This window comes from Ahaetulla prasina, chromosome 8, assembly GCF_028640845.1.
Source record: "Ahaetulla prasina isolate Xishuangbanna chromosome 8, ASM2864084v1, whole genome shotgun sequence".
Taxonomy (NCBI): Eukaryota; Metazoa; Chordata; class Lepidosauria; order Squamata; family Colubridae; genus Ahaetulla; species Ahaetulla prasina.
The window spans coordinates 80,820,991-80,839,698 of NC_080546.1; the positions used below are offsets into that span (position 1 = coordinate 80,820,991).

Consider the following 18,708-nt stretch of genomic DNA (forward strand, 5'->3'; position numbering starts at 1 on the left):
TTATTTATTTATTTTTATTTTATTTTATTTTATTTATATACCGCCCTTCTCCCGAAGGACTCAGGGCGGTTTACAACCAGGGTAAAAACACAACTCAGAAAAGTTAAAAAACATATAAAAACTACTTACATTAAAAACTGAAGGAATATAAGACTATAATAAAACCCCAACAAAAACTTCATTAAGCCAGCCGTGCACGATAAAATAGAAAGGTCTTTAGCTCGTGGCGAAAGGTCCGGAGATTAGGCAGTTGACGTATCCTCGGAAGCAGCTCATTCCAGAGGTCAGGAGCCCCCACAGAGAAGGCTCTCCCCCTGGGGGCCGCCAGTCTACATTGTTTGACCAATGGCACCCTGAGGAGACCCTCTCTATGGGAGCACACGGGTCAATTGGAGGCTATTGGTAGCAGCAGGCGGTCTTGTAAATAACCCGGTCCTATGCCATGGAGCGCTTTAAAGGTGATAACCAACACCTTGAATTACACCCGGAAGACTATATTAGACTTATATACCACTTCACATTGCTTTACAGCTCTCTCTAAGAGAGTTACAGAGTCCGCATATGGCCCCCAACAATCCGGCTCCTCATTTTACCCACCTCGGAAGGATGGAAGGCTAAGTTAACTTTGAGCCGCTCAGAATTGAATTCTTGGGAGTGAGCAGAGAGTTAGCCTGCAGTACTGCATTCTAACCACTGCGGCACCATGGCTCTGTATAGAACAACATTGAATATTCCCGTATTTTTCGGAGTATAAGACGTTCCAGACTATAAGACGCACCTACCTTTTGGGGGGAGGAAAACAAGAAAAAAATCTGCCTTTGCCTCCCGGCATGCATCCGGTATTCATCTGGCCCATTCACCGCAGCCCATTCGCTGTCCCATTTCCTACCGTCGTGGCCTGTTCGGCGCAGCCTGTTCAGTGCTGCTGTGGCCGGTTCAGCAAGACCTATTTGCCGCCGTCGCGGCCCGTTCACCACTGCTGATCCCTGCTGCCTGGAACCAGCCAAAAGGACAACGCGCAGACACCAAAGATGGGGCAATGCGGAGGCCAAAAATGCAATGCGCGGAGGCCAAAAACAGCCGAAGGGTGGAGGCCCGTGGGTGGGCGGGGCTTTAGCAGCATTTGGTGTTTAAGATGCACCGCAATTTTCACCCACTTTTGCGGGAGGGGGAAGAAATGCATCTTATTCACCGAAAAGTGCGGTTGCCATCACATCCCAGTAATGCCCTACTCTGACTATATCACTCTCTGGGGATACGTGATAGCGGAATAATAAATTGGATGAAGACCAATGGCATTTACACTGGGCCTTATCACACAAAATGGAATTCAGTGTAGAAAAAAAGTAAAGTTTTACATTTAGGCAAGAAAAACCAAATGTACAGGTACAGACTAGGTGAAACTTGGCTCAACAGCAGTAACTGCAAGTGGAGTCTTGGAGTCCTAGAGACAATTACTTAAATATGAGCCAGCAATGTGCTGCAGCAGCTAGTAAAAAAGTCAATACAATCTTAGGCTGCATTAACAGAAGGATAAAATTAAGATCACGAAAAGTGATACCACCGCTTTATAATGCCTTGGTAAGAGCACACTTGGAATGCTGCATACAGTTTTGGCCACCATGTTATAAAAAAGAGGTTGAGACTCTGGAAAGAGTGCAGAGAAGAGCAACAAAAATGACTGGGAGCTGAAGGTTAAAACATATGAAGAACGGTTGCAGGAACTGGATATGTCTAGTCCAGTGAAAAGAAAAACTCGGGGTGACATGACAGCAGTGTCCAATATTTGAGGGGCTACCATAAAGAAGAGGTGGTTAACCTGTTTTCCAAAACATCAGAAGGCAAGGAGCAATCGATAGAAACTGAACAAAGAGAGAGGCAACCTAGAACTAAGGAGAAATTTTCTGACGGTAAGAACAATTAATCAGTGGAACAACTTGCCTTCAGAAGTTGTGGGTGCTCCACCACTGGATGCTTTTAAGAAGAGATTGGACAACCATTTGTTTAAAATTGTATAGGGTCTCCTGCCTGAGCAGGGGTTGGACTAGAAGACCTCCAAGGTCCCTTCCAACTCTTATTTTTTTTATGAATGTGAATAGGTCATTGCTGAAGTGGGCAATATATAATCTATGCTAGAAGTTTTGTATAAGCTCCCTCGGGTTAGGTCAGAGCAGGAGTCAACTCCACAGAAAGGCTAAAGTTACTTTTCAGAGCGATTAGAAAAACAGAATCTTGCAAGTCTGGCTGTGCTTTACCCCTTCCCCATTCTTATACTCATGTGAGCTTCTTCCAAATATTTTTTTCTTTTTGTGGACTTCCATTTGTCAGTCTTTGTCAGTCTTCCAAGCAGACAGAACAGGAAACATGACAAGATAAGCTAAATCTATTTTATTTTAAGACTATAACAACAGATTCTTCTTCTAAGACCGAAAGTACAAATACCCCACCTTCCCTTTTTACTGTCTGATTAGTTGGGACAGATCCTTTGTAAGTTCCTTTTTCTGCCAGTTACTCACTTTTGGGCTCCACACTCTTTTATTTGATGTTCCCTGGGCAGCATCTCCCCCATCCCATCTCTTCTCACATCTCATTACAGTTTTTCTCCTCCTTACGTGCTAATAGAATTCATATATTTTCATCAAGATCATCTTCTTTATGCTTTCTTAAGAAAATTTAGACATGCGGTCAGAGAGCTTTTGGATCTAACACTGCTCCCAAAAATTAAAAACTAATACTGATGGTCAGGATTATTTTATATCAGTTTCAGCCAATATACTAACGCCACTTCATCCAGATAAAGATGATGGATAAATAATTGGCCATTAGTTATGATATTTTTTCAGTTGGGTGTAGGAGATGATCAGGCTGAGCCTAAGGGAGGGGTAAAACATGTCATAAGTCACGAGTCCCTGCATGCCTGCAAGAGATCTAAGTCCAGCCCACCTCATATGCCTTTCTTATCTCCCACTCATTTCTCTTGACCGTTGGTTGGTCAGATTCTTGTAGAATTTTCTCCTGATTTCCCCAGCACTTGACATTGGCATCACTCTAATATCATAGACAATGTTCTAGTCCAGCGGTGTCAAACAGGCGGCCCGCTGGCTGGCCACAGGCCACGCCCACCCCAGCTGGGAAAAATGTCACGAAACATCATGTGACGCCGCGAGTTTGACACCCGTGGTCTAGTCCAAGCAGTCGCCAGAAGGCAACACTGACTTGAAGACAGCCCCCCCAAAAAACCCACAATAGTCCACCTTTGAAATGTGCGCAAGATCTTCACTAACCTAAATGACAGCTACTAAACTAGGATCAATTAATGATGTCTACTGTAATAATTTTCACCATTCCTAAACAAAATGTTGGTGTTGACCTTTAATGATGCGCTAATCTACATGAACACTTAAACTTGCACAAGTAGGAATCTTAGAGCCAAACTAGACAGTATATTAATCATATTACCTGAAACAATATGCTTATTTCCATGAGAATGGAAAGAGCATATTGTCACATAGACCGCCTGACACCACAGCAGTCCATTTCCCAAAATTCCCCATAAAAGGGACTAGCTGTCTCCCATAGCATCCTCCCCTCCTAATAAAATTAGCTTGCTTTAGGGCCCATCAATCAAGCAATTTAGTGGGACCAGAAAGCAGATCAAAACAGCTTCCCACCTTTCCTGCTTTTAAAAAACCTGGCTCATCATCTAGGTTTTTGGTCAGGATGGTTAGACAGGTCCCTCAAACTTGTAGAGGGACATGGAAGGATGGTTCTGCATCTTAAATGATTGTTGTTTTATAAATATTGTTTAATTGTTCTGTGATTCTTGTTGTTATTCAACTATTGTGAAGCCCCCCCCCCCAAGTTGTTTGAAGTTGGGCAGCATAGATAATTTAATCTATAAACTGTTTCCCTTATCTCAAATACAGTAGCTTCCAGCTCATTACTGTTCTGTCCCCCTTCGCCTCCGTCCGAGCGATGGCTTAATTAGCCATCACTATCAGCTCTGGCAGCAAACTAGCGAGCGTCTGCCAAGTGTCTTTGTTATCCGATGAGTCACCCAGGAACAAACAGTACTTCAACTCTTAGTTAAGCAGTTGATTTGCCTGCTACGAAGAGGCACAGCAGCTCTTGCTGCCTTTATATCCTGTGGGGTGTGGCTCCATGACTCAGCACTTCCTAGGCCTGCCCCACCCCTGCTTCTGTTGTTCCCTCCTCTCCTGCCTACGAAAACTAGGGTCCAGCCAGGCCTGATTGCCATCATCTGGATCTGGAGGCGTGGCCTGGAGGGGAAAGAGTCAGGGGACGGAGGCCTCATTATCTCTTCCACCTGGCCTGCCTCTGGCTCCTGGAGCTGAGCCAGGGAAGCCGGTGCTCCCGAGGTAAGTCCTGACGGCCCTTTCCCCTCCCTTTCCAAGTCACTTTCTGGCAAGAGGCCCGGCTCGGGGGGGTGGGGGGTGCAGACACAACAATTACATTTTTTTTTTTTGTTTACATTTATACCCCGCCCTTCTCCGAAGACTCAGGGCGGCTTACAATGTATAGGGCAATAGTCTCATTCTATTTGTATATATTTACAAAGTCAACTTATTGCCCCCCCAACAATCTGGGTCCTCATTTTACCTACCTTATAAAGGATGGAAGGCTGAGTCAACCTTGGGCCGGGCTCGAACCTGCAGTAATTGCAGGCTTTGTGTTCTTAATAACAGGCCTTACCAGGCAGAGCTAAACCGGCCCTTGACTGAAAAGGTCATAGAAATCAAGAATTTGAACCTTCCGCTTGGCGCCACCTTTCTCGCTGGGTGCTAATTTATGGCACTCTGCACTGGATATGGTAAAAGCCGGTGAAAACAGCAACGAACAGCTTTCCCGGCTTCAATTTCCCTCTCTGGTTGAAAGAGAGAGAAAGAGCAGGGAGGGAGTGGTAGATTCCCCTAGGGGCTTTGTTTTTGTTATGCAAAGTCCAGAAAGGTGGAATCCCATTGAATCCTCTTTAATCTCCAGTATTCACTGCACTCCTGCAAAAGCAGGAAAAGAGGAAGGTGTCCACTTCTGCTAACAATTGATTTCTTTTTGTGGATTTCTATTATCCTTGAAACAAGGTTTTTTTTGAAATATTAACAGACAAAAATATTAGTGTCCCGGAAAGACAATATGTGAGGAAGATCTGGAAGAAATGGGTTGATTATATGTTTTATATCTATCATAAAAGACTAGATATTTGGATCTATACTGGATTTTGACGAGGAAGGACTAAAGTTGAATAGATATTGTAATTTTCTGTATTGAAATTTTATAATATGTTGCACTGAATTTTAAATAGAATATTCTCGAAAGATCTTATGTAAGAAAGACCTGGGGGGAAAATTATATGGTTATAGAAACTATAAGGGAGATATTCTCTGAATTGGATTGGATTTTTATGCTTTAGCTGGTTTTAAATACTTTAGGATTAATTTGTTCTATTGATTTATATATTTTATTACTGTTAATTGTTAATTTTTATTTTTTTGGTTATGTTAGGAGGAAGTCAGAGCTAGAGAGGAAAATTGGTATAATAGTTTTGGAGAAAATTTTTCTTAGCATATGTTTGTTTTATTTTTAACTATACCTTGTGCTTGTTCCGGGAAGTCAGGGGGGAGGGGGGAGGGTATTAGTGAAGGGAGGGGGGTTGGGGGGAAAGGGGGGGGATTTTTTTTTTGAATAAAAAAAAAAAGAATTTGAACCTTGAATTCATTAGAAATAGGAACTATGTTTGATGAACAGTAGTTGCTGCTGGTCGTTGTGTTTAACAGCATCATTCATTTTTTTCTATAATAAACCTACTTATCCCCTTGGGTGTCTATTTATCAGCTTCCAGTCTAGCTTACTAGAACTGACACAAATTATCTTTGTGCGGTATTTGTGATAGGAGTAACCCTTTCGTCTCCACTGCAGATTTCTGAAACCGAAGCTGCTCCCCTCAATTGGAATATTCTATCTTCATAGATCTCCTCATCTGGGCCAATCTTTTCTGCCTTAAATCAAATTATTTCCATTCGATGAGAAACCAAATAGAAAGAAGAAAAGGAAATGGAGCAATTGAAGGATTATATCATCTAGAAACTGTGGTAAGCTTTGGTAATGAGCCATGTATAGAACTTCTGCAAACTACAAAGATTTATCTGGAAGCAGTATGCACCATCCCATTCTGATGTTGTTTGAAGAAAGCCATGAACAGGAAACCAAATTAGATTAATCTTACAATGAAGGCGAGATGCTATTTACTCTACTGAAGAAAACATACAAGTGTTTCTCATCAGACTCCCGTGGTTCAGTCTATTTGAAAGAGCCTGGTTTTTTTTCTGTCTATCGCAAGTAATTTTGAAATAAATCTTCTGAATTTTCATAATTGAAACCTGCTCATACAAATACATTGTGGTAGTCACATTATGGTTATGACTCACAATACTAATTTCTAAAGAGCTCTAACTACTCAGAGGGTGACTTGCTTATAGGATTCTGAAGGCATCTACTGGCCACGCAGGAACTGAATGGTGGAGAAGATTCAGAGAGCAATCAATGTTGGAAATGCCGTAACAAAAAGGAATATTTTACCATTTGTGGTGGTCCAAAATATTGGGAAGAAATACACCAAAACTTCCAGAAAATTCTGAAAGTAAAATTTGAACTGAGGCCGCAAATGATTTTTATTTGGCATGATTCTAGAGAGTACAAATGAAAAGCATCACAACTTATTAAGACAGATGCTGATAGTAGCAAGAATTAGTCACCCAAAAAAGTACAGGGAATACAACTGAAAGACAAAATGGGAGAATATGAAGAAATGGAAATAAATATAACGACCACAAAAGTCTAACTAAATTCAAGCAAAAACGGCTCCCTTATATATGACGTTGTTGTTGTTAGTTGCGAAGTTGTGTCCGACCCATCGCAACCACATGGACAACATTCCTCCAGGCCTTCCTATCCTCTACCATCCTCTGGAATCCATTTAAGCTCATGCCTACTGCTTCAGTGACTCCATCCAGCCACCTCATTCTCTGTCGTCCCGTTCTTCTTTTGCCCTCAATCTTTCCCAGCATTAGGCTCTTCTCCAGTGAGTCCTTCCTTCTCATTAAGTGGCCAAAATATTTGAGTTTCATCTTCAGGATCTGGCCTTCTAAAGAGCAGTCAGGGTTGATCTCCTCTAGGACTGACTTGCAGTCCAAGGGACTCGCAGGAGTCTTCTCCAGCACCAGAGTTTATATATGACATATCACACAGCAAAGCAAGTTAAGACAATTAGAATTTGGTTTAAAACAGAAACTGTTCCAAAAAAATAAAATAAATAGAAATGAGTAATAATTGCAGTCTTGCCTTAAGACGAAATCAGCTGAGTGACCTTGAGCCAGTCTTAATCTCAGACTTAGAAAGCAGGAAATGGCAACCCACCTCAGAAAAATCTTGCCAAGAAAACCACAAGGGTTACAGGTGGACTATAATGGAGCTTGCCCATCACGGTCATAAATAAGGCCCGTCACAAAACGAGTTGCCCACCCAACCAATCCCGTTTTATGATATTTTTTTTTTGCAGCAGTCATTAAGTTGTGAAGTGACTGCCACGTTTATTAGACAAACTCTATAGTTAGTAAGCACGCCGAAGGTTTGCTATGGACCAATTTTGCTGAAAACCGAAAGAAAACGCCAGTTTTCAGCAAAACCTTTGTAAAACAGAGTCACATGCCCACAGGATGCGGCAAACATCGATAAATGGAGGCCAGTTGCTCTCGGCCTAACGTGACGGAGGGGAGGGCAGCCATCAGAATCAGGGAGGTCCGACATAACTTTGAACCATTGCTAAGCAGCCAATTGTAAGTTGAGGACTATTTAGAGTAAGGGTCTCCAACCTGGGCAAGGTTGTGTTGTGACTCCAGCCCCTGAACCTGGCCCCATGCCCGACAGTGACTCCGAGAGTGAGGGGGAAGGGCTGGTAAGGCTTCCTCGGGAGCACCGATTCCCTTGGCCCGGCTCCAGGAGCCAGAACCAGACCAGTCGGAGGACGTAATGAGGCCGTCATCCCCTGATTCCTCTCTTCCCCAGGCTACGCCTTCAGACACAATTGATAATAATAATCAAGCTTGGATTGACCCATGCTTCAGAAGATTAGAGAGGCAGCGTCATCAAAAGGAAGGGTGGGGCAGGAGCCCCACCCCACAGGATATACAAGGAGCTTTAGGACTGCTCTCACTCCACGGGAAGCAAAAGTTTAGCTGAACCGTTTCAAAAAGAGCTGAAAATCTTGCTACGTGAGTCATTTGTTTGAACTTTGGCAGGCAGCTGCGATTTCTCTGCCAGGACTGATAAGAGCCGTGAATCCACTGGCTGAAGGCCAGCTCGTTGATCCGAAGTGGAGAAGGAGACAGAACAGGTTAAACCTGGAGGACTTCAACTCCCAGAATTCCCCAGCCAGCTTTGGGAGTTGAAGTCCTCCAGGCTTAACGTTGCCAAGGTTGGAGACCCCTGATTTAGAGTACATATAGTCGCCAGGACCCTAACAAAGGCACAAAAAAACCCCACCTATAATGAATTTTTATTGAAAAACCAAGAAACGAAGCCCATATCCAAGAAATACATTACACACATAAATCCTTGAGTGATGCTGTCTTTTCCTTCGTCTGCCTCTACGTCCCATAGATATCTACGCTCCCAGGATTATAAAACTCCTGCTTAAATCCTTTATGAGTTAGTGGGGTTTTTTCCCCCCCGTAGAATCAAAGCACTGTGGCACACACTCATATCAACAATAAACAGTTCGGGGCTGCCTCAGAGAACAAAGTCTTCAAGTAAAATTTCTCCAGGAATCGCTAAGTCTCCCTTTGAGCCAAAATGCCAGAGTTTTCAAAGCTTGCTCCATTAGTACAGTAAAGACATAATTTTGTGGGTGTAAAGAGGTCGGTTTTCTTTTCTTTTCTTTGAAAACATGACACAGATTTATTTTTGAAAAACAGTAACGGGAACGGTTTCTTTGAAACCAGAATGTTAATGCTGTTATCACCCATCCTGTCTTTTTGCTCTTTAAGAATTGTTAGCTGAAACTGTCTCTTAGCTGAATCTCCTCAGGCCTCGCATAAACGGAGTCGAGTCTCATCCAACAACAAGGATTTAGGATTCCTTCTCTCATGCTGGGAGGTCCTGAATATAGTTTCGTTTGTATTTATTTCCTTGGGACATTCATGGCTGAAACGGAAGCCTCTGTCGTGTCCCACTCCTCCTCTGATGGCCGGGTCGGGGAAGTCCGTATCAAACGTGCCTCTGCAGCTCTGCCAAAGTCCTATCAGAGTCCTCAGGGCAGGCAGGAATCCAAGGTGTGACTTCAGCAATCCAGATTAGACTTTGCCTGACTCAGAGAATGCCAGAAAGCAGATCCTTTATATAGGCCATGGGGTGTGGCTCCATGACTCAGCACTTATCCAGGCCTGCCCCTCCCTTCCTTTTGCTGACGTCGCCTCTCCATTCTCCGGAAGCGTGGATCTCTCCAGCCTCCAGCTGTTGGTAATTCCAGCCCAGCTGTTGGTAATTCCAGCTCATGACTGGCTTCATATTCCTCAGGCTCACATGCTGTTGGGGAGGGTTTAGTTGCTCCGTTTGACCGGGCATGGTGTCAGGACTGGGGGCTGGAGGCATGTCAGGCCATTCGTCTTGCTCGGACTGTCCGGGCATGGTGCCAGGACTGGGGGCTGGAGGCATGTCAGGCCATTTGTCTTGCTCGGACTGTCCGGGCATGGTGCCAGGACTGGGGGCTGGAGGCATGCCAGGACATTCTCCTGTACTATCAGTGTCTGGCAGGAGATGAGAAGGACTCGGCTGCGGCGAGGGGGGCGAGCGAGGCACAACAGCCTCCAATCCCATGGATCTGGGGGGATCTCGTTTTGCACAGTATGACAACATGGCAGCCGCAGCCATTGTTGCTATGGGGACTCTGGCCAAGATTGCCACTTCAGAGGTGCAAGGATTGATCTCCCCACAATGGAGAACCGTGTGGCACATGATCAATTCATGCTACGTTCCCCCTGCGCAATCTAACCACTTGGCTAAGAACAGTTAAGAAGTCAACTAAAATGCTGGCCAACTTTGAAATTGAATCTGGACCTACGTCAAAAGCCCACATGACTTGCATCTAATCAAACCAATATCCCCAGAAGTGGAGTAGAGCTTTCCAAAACCCATTTTTAGCCAGTTGAATTCACCTGTTGAATTTTTCCCCTACCCTGTTGGTCCCACCACAACTATCTTATGTTCTACTAATAAGACAGGAGTGGGACATAAGTGATCAAGTCCCAGCATAACCATCATAAGAAGCTCCTCTCCACCAGCGTTCCTAAGTTTCACAGCTTCTATGGCAGTGTTGTGGTCTGCCAGCAGCCTGTGGAGCTAGCAACGAAGTCAGACAGCGATGAGGCTGAGGAAGAGCATGGGCCAGTCTTGGAGGCTGGGGAAGGCCCAGATAAGGGCTCTGTGTCGAAGGCTGAGGTGGGGCCAGGACCATCGGGGAGTGATGTGCGGACTCCAGAGCCTCCAGAGGCTGACAGTAATGAGGCAGAGAAACAGGAGGAGCCTGTTCCTAATGCACGCATAAGAAGAGCTGCCAGAAGGCAAGAGGAGCTCAAGCAAAGAGGACAAGTCGGGAGTAGGGCCAAGAGATGATTGACCCCTCCCATAAGGCTTAAAAGACCAGCAACGGCATTTGGGCTTTGCCGAAAAACAACACTGATAGCTTCGTCTTCTTGCATTTATTTTGTATATTGATTGTTTTCTAGTATGAGTCGATTGCTTATTTGTACTCTATGACTATCATTAAGTGTTGTTACCTTATGATTCTTGATGAATGTATCTTGTCTTTTATGTACAGTGAGAGCATATTCACCAAATCACACCTGGCCAATAAAGAATTCTATTCTATTCTATTCTATTCTATTCTATTCTATTCTATTCTATTCTATTCTATTCTATTCTATTCTATTCTATTCTATTGCTATCTTGCCTTTTTTTATATATCTTCCCCCCGTTCCAGCCAATGCATATCACAGCTAGGATGGTAAGGAATATCTTAATCAATCTGATGAGATGGAAAAATACTGACTTTACACAATCTTGTGGCCCATATTCCAGATCTTCTCTATAGATGTTGTGCTGTGGATTGTGGAAAACCTAGTGCAATATACTGTAGCTGGGAAAAATAATACATTTTACTGAGATCATGTATACAGCAATGTCTGGAGATCACGCTTATTCCTGATGAGTCACACGCAACATTAAAATGAAATCTCTCTGATTATGGGCCTGTCTGACTCAATTTGGACGAGAGCTCGGTACGTTCTGACCTTGTAACTCCAGGGACGGCATGTTCTCCAGCATCTGCCGATGAGACAGGTCCTATTGTCTTGCCACAAGTTTGCAAGACGGGCCACCGCAATTCAGCGGTCAGGGAATCAGCCCCCTGTTACAGAAGCAAATCTGCAAGTTGAGTCCCCTGATTTATTTATTTATTTATTTTAATTTATTTATTTATTGAATTTATATCGCCGCCTATTTGCCCCTGGCGACTCAAGGTGGCTTACAAAATATAAAAAACCACATTTGAAACGATAAAAACTAACAAAAAGAATCAAATAAATGAATATAGTACAATATAACGAAACGACCCCCCAACCTCGGTGACAGCAGATCACATGAGCCATTTCATGGGCTTCCTCCCGCTCTGGGTTCCCCAGGCCCACTGAGAGAACCAGATTTTCAGCACCTTCCGGAAGAGAGCTAGAGTGGGGACCATTCTAATCTCTGGGGGAATGATGTTTCAGAGAGAGGGAGCCACCACGGAAAAGGCCCTTCTTCTGGGTCCCACCAGGTGTATCTCCCTCAGGGATGGGATCTGCACATTCCCTGCCTCCCCACTCTGGTGGGTCGGGTAGATGTGACCGGCAAGAGACGGTTCCTCAGATAACCTGGTCCCAAAACATGAAGAGCTTTAAAGGAGACAACCAGCACCTTGAATTGCACGCAGAAGCAAATCAGCAACCAACGCAGCTCCTGCAGGAGAGATACATATACACACTGAAGTCTGCACAAAACCATGCGGGTCCCTGCATTTTGCACCAACTGGAGCTTCCAGACGCTCTTCAAGGGCAGCCCCATGTAGAGCACGTTGCAACAGGGTGATGCGTGCACATGCGCGGGGGGGGCGCTTGCATTGCATTTTTGGGTTCGGGCATGTGCACGTGAATTTGCGTGTGCACATGCGCAGGAAGTGACTAGGGTCGTGATGGCGAACCTATGGCATGTGTGCCAAAGGTGGCACGCAGAGCCCTTTCGGCGGGCACGCCAGCCATTGCCTCAGCCCAGCTTCACCGCACATACATGTGTGTCTCCCACTGGCCTCCTTTGGGTCTCTGCTGCAGATGCGTGGGGGGGTGGGGTACATGTGAGGGACGTGGAGTGCATGCACCCGAGTGCTCCCATTGCACATGCGCCCCCCACGCCCCGTTTTGGGCCTGGAAGGCCTCTTGCACCAACCTGGAAACCAAAATGGGGCACAGGGTGATGCGTGCACATGCGCGGGGGGGGCGCTTGCATTGCATTTTTGGGTTCGGGCATGTGCACGTGAATTTGCGTGTGCACATGCGCACTAGACACCAAAAAGGTTAACCATCACTGGACTAGGGCATAAGTGACTGTGAGTAGGGACTGTTGAACCAGGAAAGAAAGAGAAAATTTAGAGCAGTGGTAGTCAACCTGGTCCCTACTGCCCACTAGTGGGTGCTCCAGCTTTCATGGTGGGTGGTAGGGGTTTTGTCCGATACTGAAGCACTTTCCTTTTTTTTTTAAGTTAATTGACTTTTTAAAATTTTTCATAGCATTATTTAAAAACATTTTCATTAGGTTTTCATAAAATTCCCCGTGACAATTTAAATTTTTGAAAATATACTGTTTGTATCACCCGTGCATAAGTTTAGTTCACGTTACGTAAGTGAAACTAAACGGCGCTATAGTGCGACCGCAAACAAAAGAGCCTCGTCTCAGAATAGCTCGTGCATCTCCCCCCACACCACCCAGCTGTAACAGACAAGCAGAGCTGGTAGCCAGCACCCCCCACAAACCCAATCCACGATGCGCGAGAGGCATGCGCAATGATACACGGCGCATTACTGTGGAACCGGTGGGCGGTTAGAAAATTTTACTACTAACAGAGAAACAAAAGTGGGTGATAGATATAAAAAGGTTGACTATCCCTGATTTAGAGAAAGAAAACATCCTCAGCCTTCACACATTACACAAAGACCCAGAAACTGGAACGAAGATTTCAGTAACGACCTTTAAAAAGAGAAAAGGCACAACTTTGGGGCAGAGAACTTCCATGGCAAAAAACACTCCAGCCTTGAGCTTAACCTCTTAAATATGTGTAGCTCCCAGCTTCCTGACTGAGCTTTGGACCAGGACATTCAGCTCCAATTCTTTGATTTATCTATATGAAACATTCGCGTCTAAAATCAGCCTGTTTTGCGGCTGGTTTTTTTTCCTGAGCTCTAGCATTCCCGCACCAGAGTGAGATTTATTCAAGCAACCCTGGACTTACGACCACAATTGAGCCCCAAATTTATGCTGCCAAGTGAGACATTTGTTAAGTGACTTTTTTTGCCACCTTTGTATGAGTGAATCACTGCACTTGTTAAACTAGGAACGCGGTTGTTAAGGGGTTCTGCTTTCCCCAGTGACTTTGCTTTTGATAAGGTTGTAGGGTGGTGGTGGTGGAGAAATTGCATGACTTTGGAATACTGCAACTGTCATAAATATGAGTCACTCGTCAAGTCAGTCGTCAGCTCACACAGAGAGGGTCTTCTCAGGGTGCCGCCCACCAAACAATGTCGGCTGGCGGCCCCCAGGGGTAGGGCCTTCTCTGTTGGAGCTCCTACGCTTTGGAACGAACTTCCCCCTGGCTTACGCCAAGTGCCTGATCTTCGGACTTTTCGCCGTGAGCTGAAAACGCATCTATTTATTCAAGCGGGATTGGCTTAAAAGTTTTACTAAATTTTAATTGGGGTTATTTATTAATTTTAGTGTTTTAAAACTTTTTAAATGTCGGCCACTTTTCTAATTTGCTTTGTTTTAAATTCTGTTTTAATTGTGTATATTGTGGATTTTATTCTGGCTGTACACCGCCCTGAGTCCTTCGGGAGAAGGGCGGTATAAAAATCAAATCAAATCAAATAAATAAATAAATAAATCTGAATGTAAATCACATGACCACGGGGATGCCGCAACGGTCATTAATGTGAAAAATGGTCATAAGTCTCTTTTTTTTTTCCAGTGCTGTTGTAACTTTGAATGGTCACCAAATGAACTGTTGTAATTCGAGGAACTACCTGTACTGCCATAAAGATCGGATCTGATTCGGGGGTGAAATGTAAAATTTGTTATTACCAGTTCTGTGGGCGTGACTGGGTGGGCGTGGCCAACTTTTTTTTTTTTTTTACTTTTAAAAGCATTTTTTCTACAACCTCTTCCGCCGAAGAGGTTGTAGAAAAAATGCTTGTAAAAGGCTCCTCTGACGATCCCGGCTGAGTTGCCTTTTAAAAGCATTTTTTTTGGTCTTTTTTAAAAAAAAAGCCTCTGACGATCAGGCAACTCAGCTGGGATCGTCAGAGGAGCCTTTTAAAAGCATTTTTTCTACAACCTCTTCCACCGAAGAGGTTTCAAAAGCCTCTGACAATCCCAGCTGAGCCGCACGACCACCAGAGGCTTTTTTTTAACTTTTAAAAGCATTTTTTCGGCCAAAGAAAAAATGCTTTTAAAAGTTAAAAAAAAATAAAACCTCTGATGATCGCAAGGCTCAGCTGGGTGTGGGTGTGGGGCAGGGTTTTTGCTACCAGTTCTCCGAACCACCCGCCACCATCGCTATCGGATTGGGCAATCCAGTCTGAACCGGAAGCATTTCACCCCTGATCTGACCTCTGTACTTGGTTCCTGCTGCTATCCTCACTCATGTTCTTCTGTACAATGTTAAGTAGCGGTCAGTTCAAGACCGGCGCTACTGAACATTGGATAGAAGAAGGTGAATAAATAGAACAACATGGATGTGACCATGTAATCACCAGGAATTAAATGCCAGTCTTATTTATTTATTTATTTACATTTATATCCCGCCCTTCTCCGAAGACTCAGGGCGGCTTACAGTGTATAAGGCAATAGTCTCATTCTATTTGTATATTTACAAAGTCAACTTATTGCCCCCCCAACAATCTGGGTCCTCATTTTACCTACCTTATAAAGGATGGAAGGCTGAGTCAACCTTGGGCCTGGTGGGACTAGAACCTGCAGTAATTGCAGGCAGCTGTGTTTTAATAACAGGCTTTTTACAGCCTGAGCCACACCGCGGTCTTGAACTGACCTTCAAAAGTTTCTAGGTTCTATCATATCTCAAGACTTTAAACGGACAGCTAAGATCAAAAACATCATCAAAAAAGGACAACAAAGAATGTTCTTTCTGCGCCAACTCAGAAAGCTCAAACTGCCCAAGGAGCTGCTGATTCAATTCTACAGAGGAATTATTGAGTCTGTCATCTGCACCTCTATAACTGACTGGTTTGGTTCTGCAACCCAACAAGAAAGACACAGACTTCAGAGGATAATTAGAACTGCAGAAAAAACAATGGCTACCAATCTGCCTTCCATTGAGGACCTGTATACTGCACGAGTCACTAAGACTGCATTACTGTTTTCTCTTCCTTACCAGTATCTATCTCTTCCCACTTATTACTATAACCATGTTACTTGTATCTTTCAATTTATATTGTTTTCACTTGTTTCCTAGTACGATTTGATAGCTTATTAGTAACCTTGACTATCACTAAGTGTTGTATCTTTTTATTCTTGATGAATGTATTTTATTCTCCTTATGTACACTGAGAGCATATGCACCAAAGACAAATTCCTTGTGTGTACAATCATACTTGGCCAATAAAAAATTCTATTCTATTCTAAAAAGCTAAGCAGAGTTAGTGACATAGTTACTGTACCTACACAGAGAGAACAATTATGTACAAAGATGGCAATTTTCTTTACGTGAAGGCAATATTTTTGCTATCTTAGTATCATCACCAACCTGAGGAAAAAAACAAAGTTAGCATTTTTAATTCCACATACCAAAGATCATCATAGGATAGGAAATGGTTCTGTAAAATGTATATGTGGTACCTTGCTCAATTGTAGTGGCTGTGAGAGGGATCTTGGAGTCCTAATGGACAACCATTTAGATATGAGCCAGCAGTGTGCAGCAGCTACTAAAAAGCCAACACAGTTCTGGGCTGCATAAAGAGAGGAATAGAATCAAGATCACGTGAAGTGTTAATGCCACTTTATAATGCCTTGGTAAAGCCACACTTGGAATATTGCATTAAGTTTTGGTCACCACGATGTAAAAAAGATGTTGAGACTCTAGAAAGAGTGCAGAGAAGAGCAACAAAGATGATTAGGGGACTGGAGGCTAAAACATATGAAGAACGGTTGCAGGAACTGGGTATGTCTAGTTTAATGAAAAGAAGGACTAGGGGAGACATGATAGCAGTCTTCCAATATCTCAGGGGTTGCCACAAAGAAGAGGGAGTCGGGCTGTTCTCCAAAGCACCTGAGGGTAGAACAAGAAGCAATGGGTGGAAATTAATCAAGGAGAGAAGCAACTTAGAACCAAGGAGAAATTTCCAGACAGTGAGAATAATTAATCAGTGGAACAACTTGCCTGCAGAAGTTGTGAATGCTCCAACACTGGAAAATTTTAAGAAAATGTTGGATAATCATTTGTCTGAAGTGGTGTAGGGTTTCCTGCCTGGGCAGGGGGTTGGACTAGAAGACCTCCAAGGTCCCTTCCAACTCTTATTATTAATGTGTAACCCAAAAGCAGTGGGGAGGGGCATTATCTCTAAAACATGCAATGTTTTTTTTACTTGCCTTGCTTGCGATTCTAACAGAACATCCTTTAATTATTTCTATGCTTTTATTTTAAAGCTTTTGCATGTTAAATAACCTTATTTGCCTTATTCTGTGTAGTCATTTTTTCATTATTGGATGGAAAAAAACAGAAGAAGAAAAATGATTAGCCCAAACCATATGGTCTCCATATAACTGGCAGCGACACGCGGTGAATTTCCAAAACATTTTCAAAAGTTATATATCACAGTCATGCTCTCTAGCGCAGATGCAAGCAACCATTTTTACAGTAGATCAAGAGCTGTGTTAAATATCCTGTTGCAGAGACTCATATCGGGGAGGGAGAGACCGAGCCAAAAGGTATCATCTTTTTTGTGTGTGAAATGGCAGCTCACTCTTCTTTTCATCTTTTATTTTGACTGACTCCCTGTCCCTGCCTGCTCCTAAAAAGCGAAGCATAGTTATACAGGTAGTCCTCGACATACGGCCACAATTGAGCCCATTTTTATTTATTTATTTTGCTAAGTGAAACATTCATTAAGTGAATGTTGGCCCATTTTACGACCTTTCTTGCCACAGTTGTTAATGGAATCACTGCGGTTGTTAAAACGAATGATTGATGGTTGTTAAGGGAATCTGGTTTTCCCACTGACTTGGCGTGTCACCGTAAAATGTGATTACATGACCTGCAATGTTCATAAATGTGAGTTAGTTCCCAAGCGTCAGAATTCTGATCCCATAACCATGGGGATACTGCAATGGTCATAAATGTGAAAAACAGTCATAGCTCACTATTTTCAATGTCATTGTAACTTCAGAGTTACAGAACTTCAGTTCACTGAGTGAACTGTTGTAGTTGATGACTCCCTGTATCTACTTATTTTTATTTTTATTTATTTATTATTTAAATTTCTATACCGCCCTTCTCCCGAAGGACTCAGGGCGGTTCACAGCCAAATAAAATACACAATAATGTTACAATATAAACACAATTAAAATACAATTAAAAAACTTATTCAATTGGGCCGAAATTAAAAATTTAGAATAAATAATAAAAACCCAATTAAAACCCATAAATTTAAAAAACTAACCCAGTCCTGCGCAGATGAATAAATGCGTTTTAAGCTCGCGACGAAAGGTTCGGAGGTCCGGAAGTTGACGGAGTCCCGGGGGGAGTTCGTTCCAGAGGGCGGGAGCCCCCACAGAGAAGGCCCTTCCCCTGGGCGTCGCCAGACGACACTGACGCGCCGACGGCACCCTGAGGAGTCCCTCTCTGTGAGAGCGCACGGGTCGGTGAGAGGTATTCGGTAGCAGTAGGCGGTCCCGTAAATAGCCCGGCCCTATGCTTAGTGCCTGGAGAGGAGATTCCATGCAGAACATATGCAAGATACCCAGTTTCTTAGCCAAAACGAGCTTTGAAAGGAACAACCAGTACAGACAGTCCTCAACTTACGACCATAATTCAGCTCCAAATGTCTGTTGCTGAATGAGAGACTTTTGCTAAGTGAGTTTTGTCCCATTTTATGACTTTTCTTGTCTCAGTTGTTAAGTGAATCACTGCAATTGTTAAGTAAGTAGCAATGGTTTCCCCATTGACTTTGCTTGTCAGAAGTTCGCAAAAGGCGAATCACATAACCCTGCGACCTGGCAACCGTCATAAATATGAGTCAGTTGACAAGCATCTGAATTTTGACCATTTGACCATGGGGATTCTGCAATGGTTGTTAAGTGTGAAAAATGAAGTCACTAAAT

At 43.5% G+C, this 18,708-nt stretch overlaps 1 protein-coding gene across 2 annotated transcripts in view; it reads right to left on the minus strand.

Moving 5' to 3' along the window:
- CORIN (corin, serine peptidase) overlaps window positions 1–18,708 on the minus strand; it is a 149,301-nt gene that overhangs the window by 62,302 nt on the left and 68,291 nt on the right. The gene's annotated exons all lie outside the window — the stretch shown is intronic.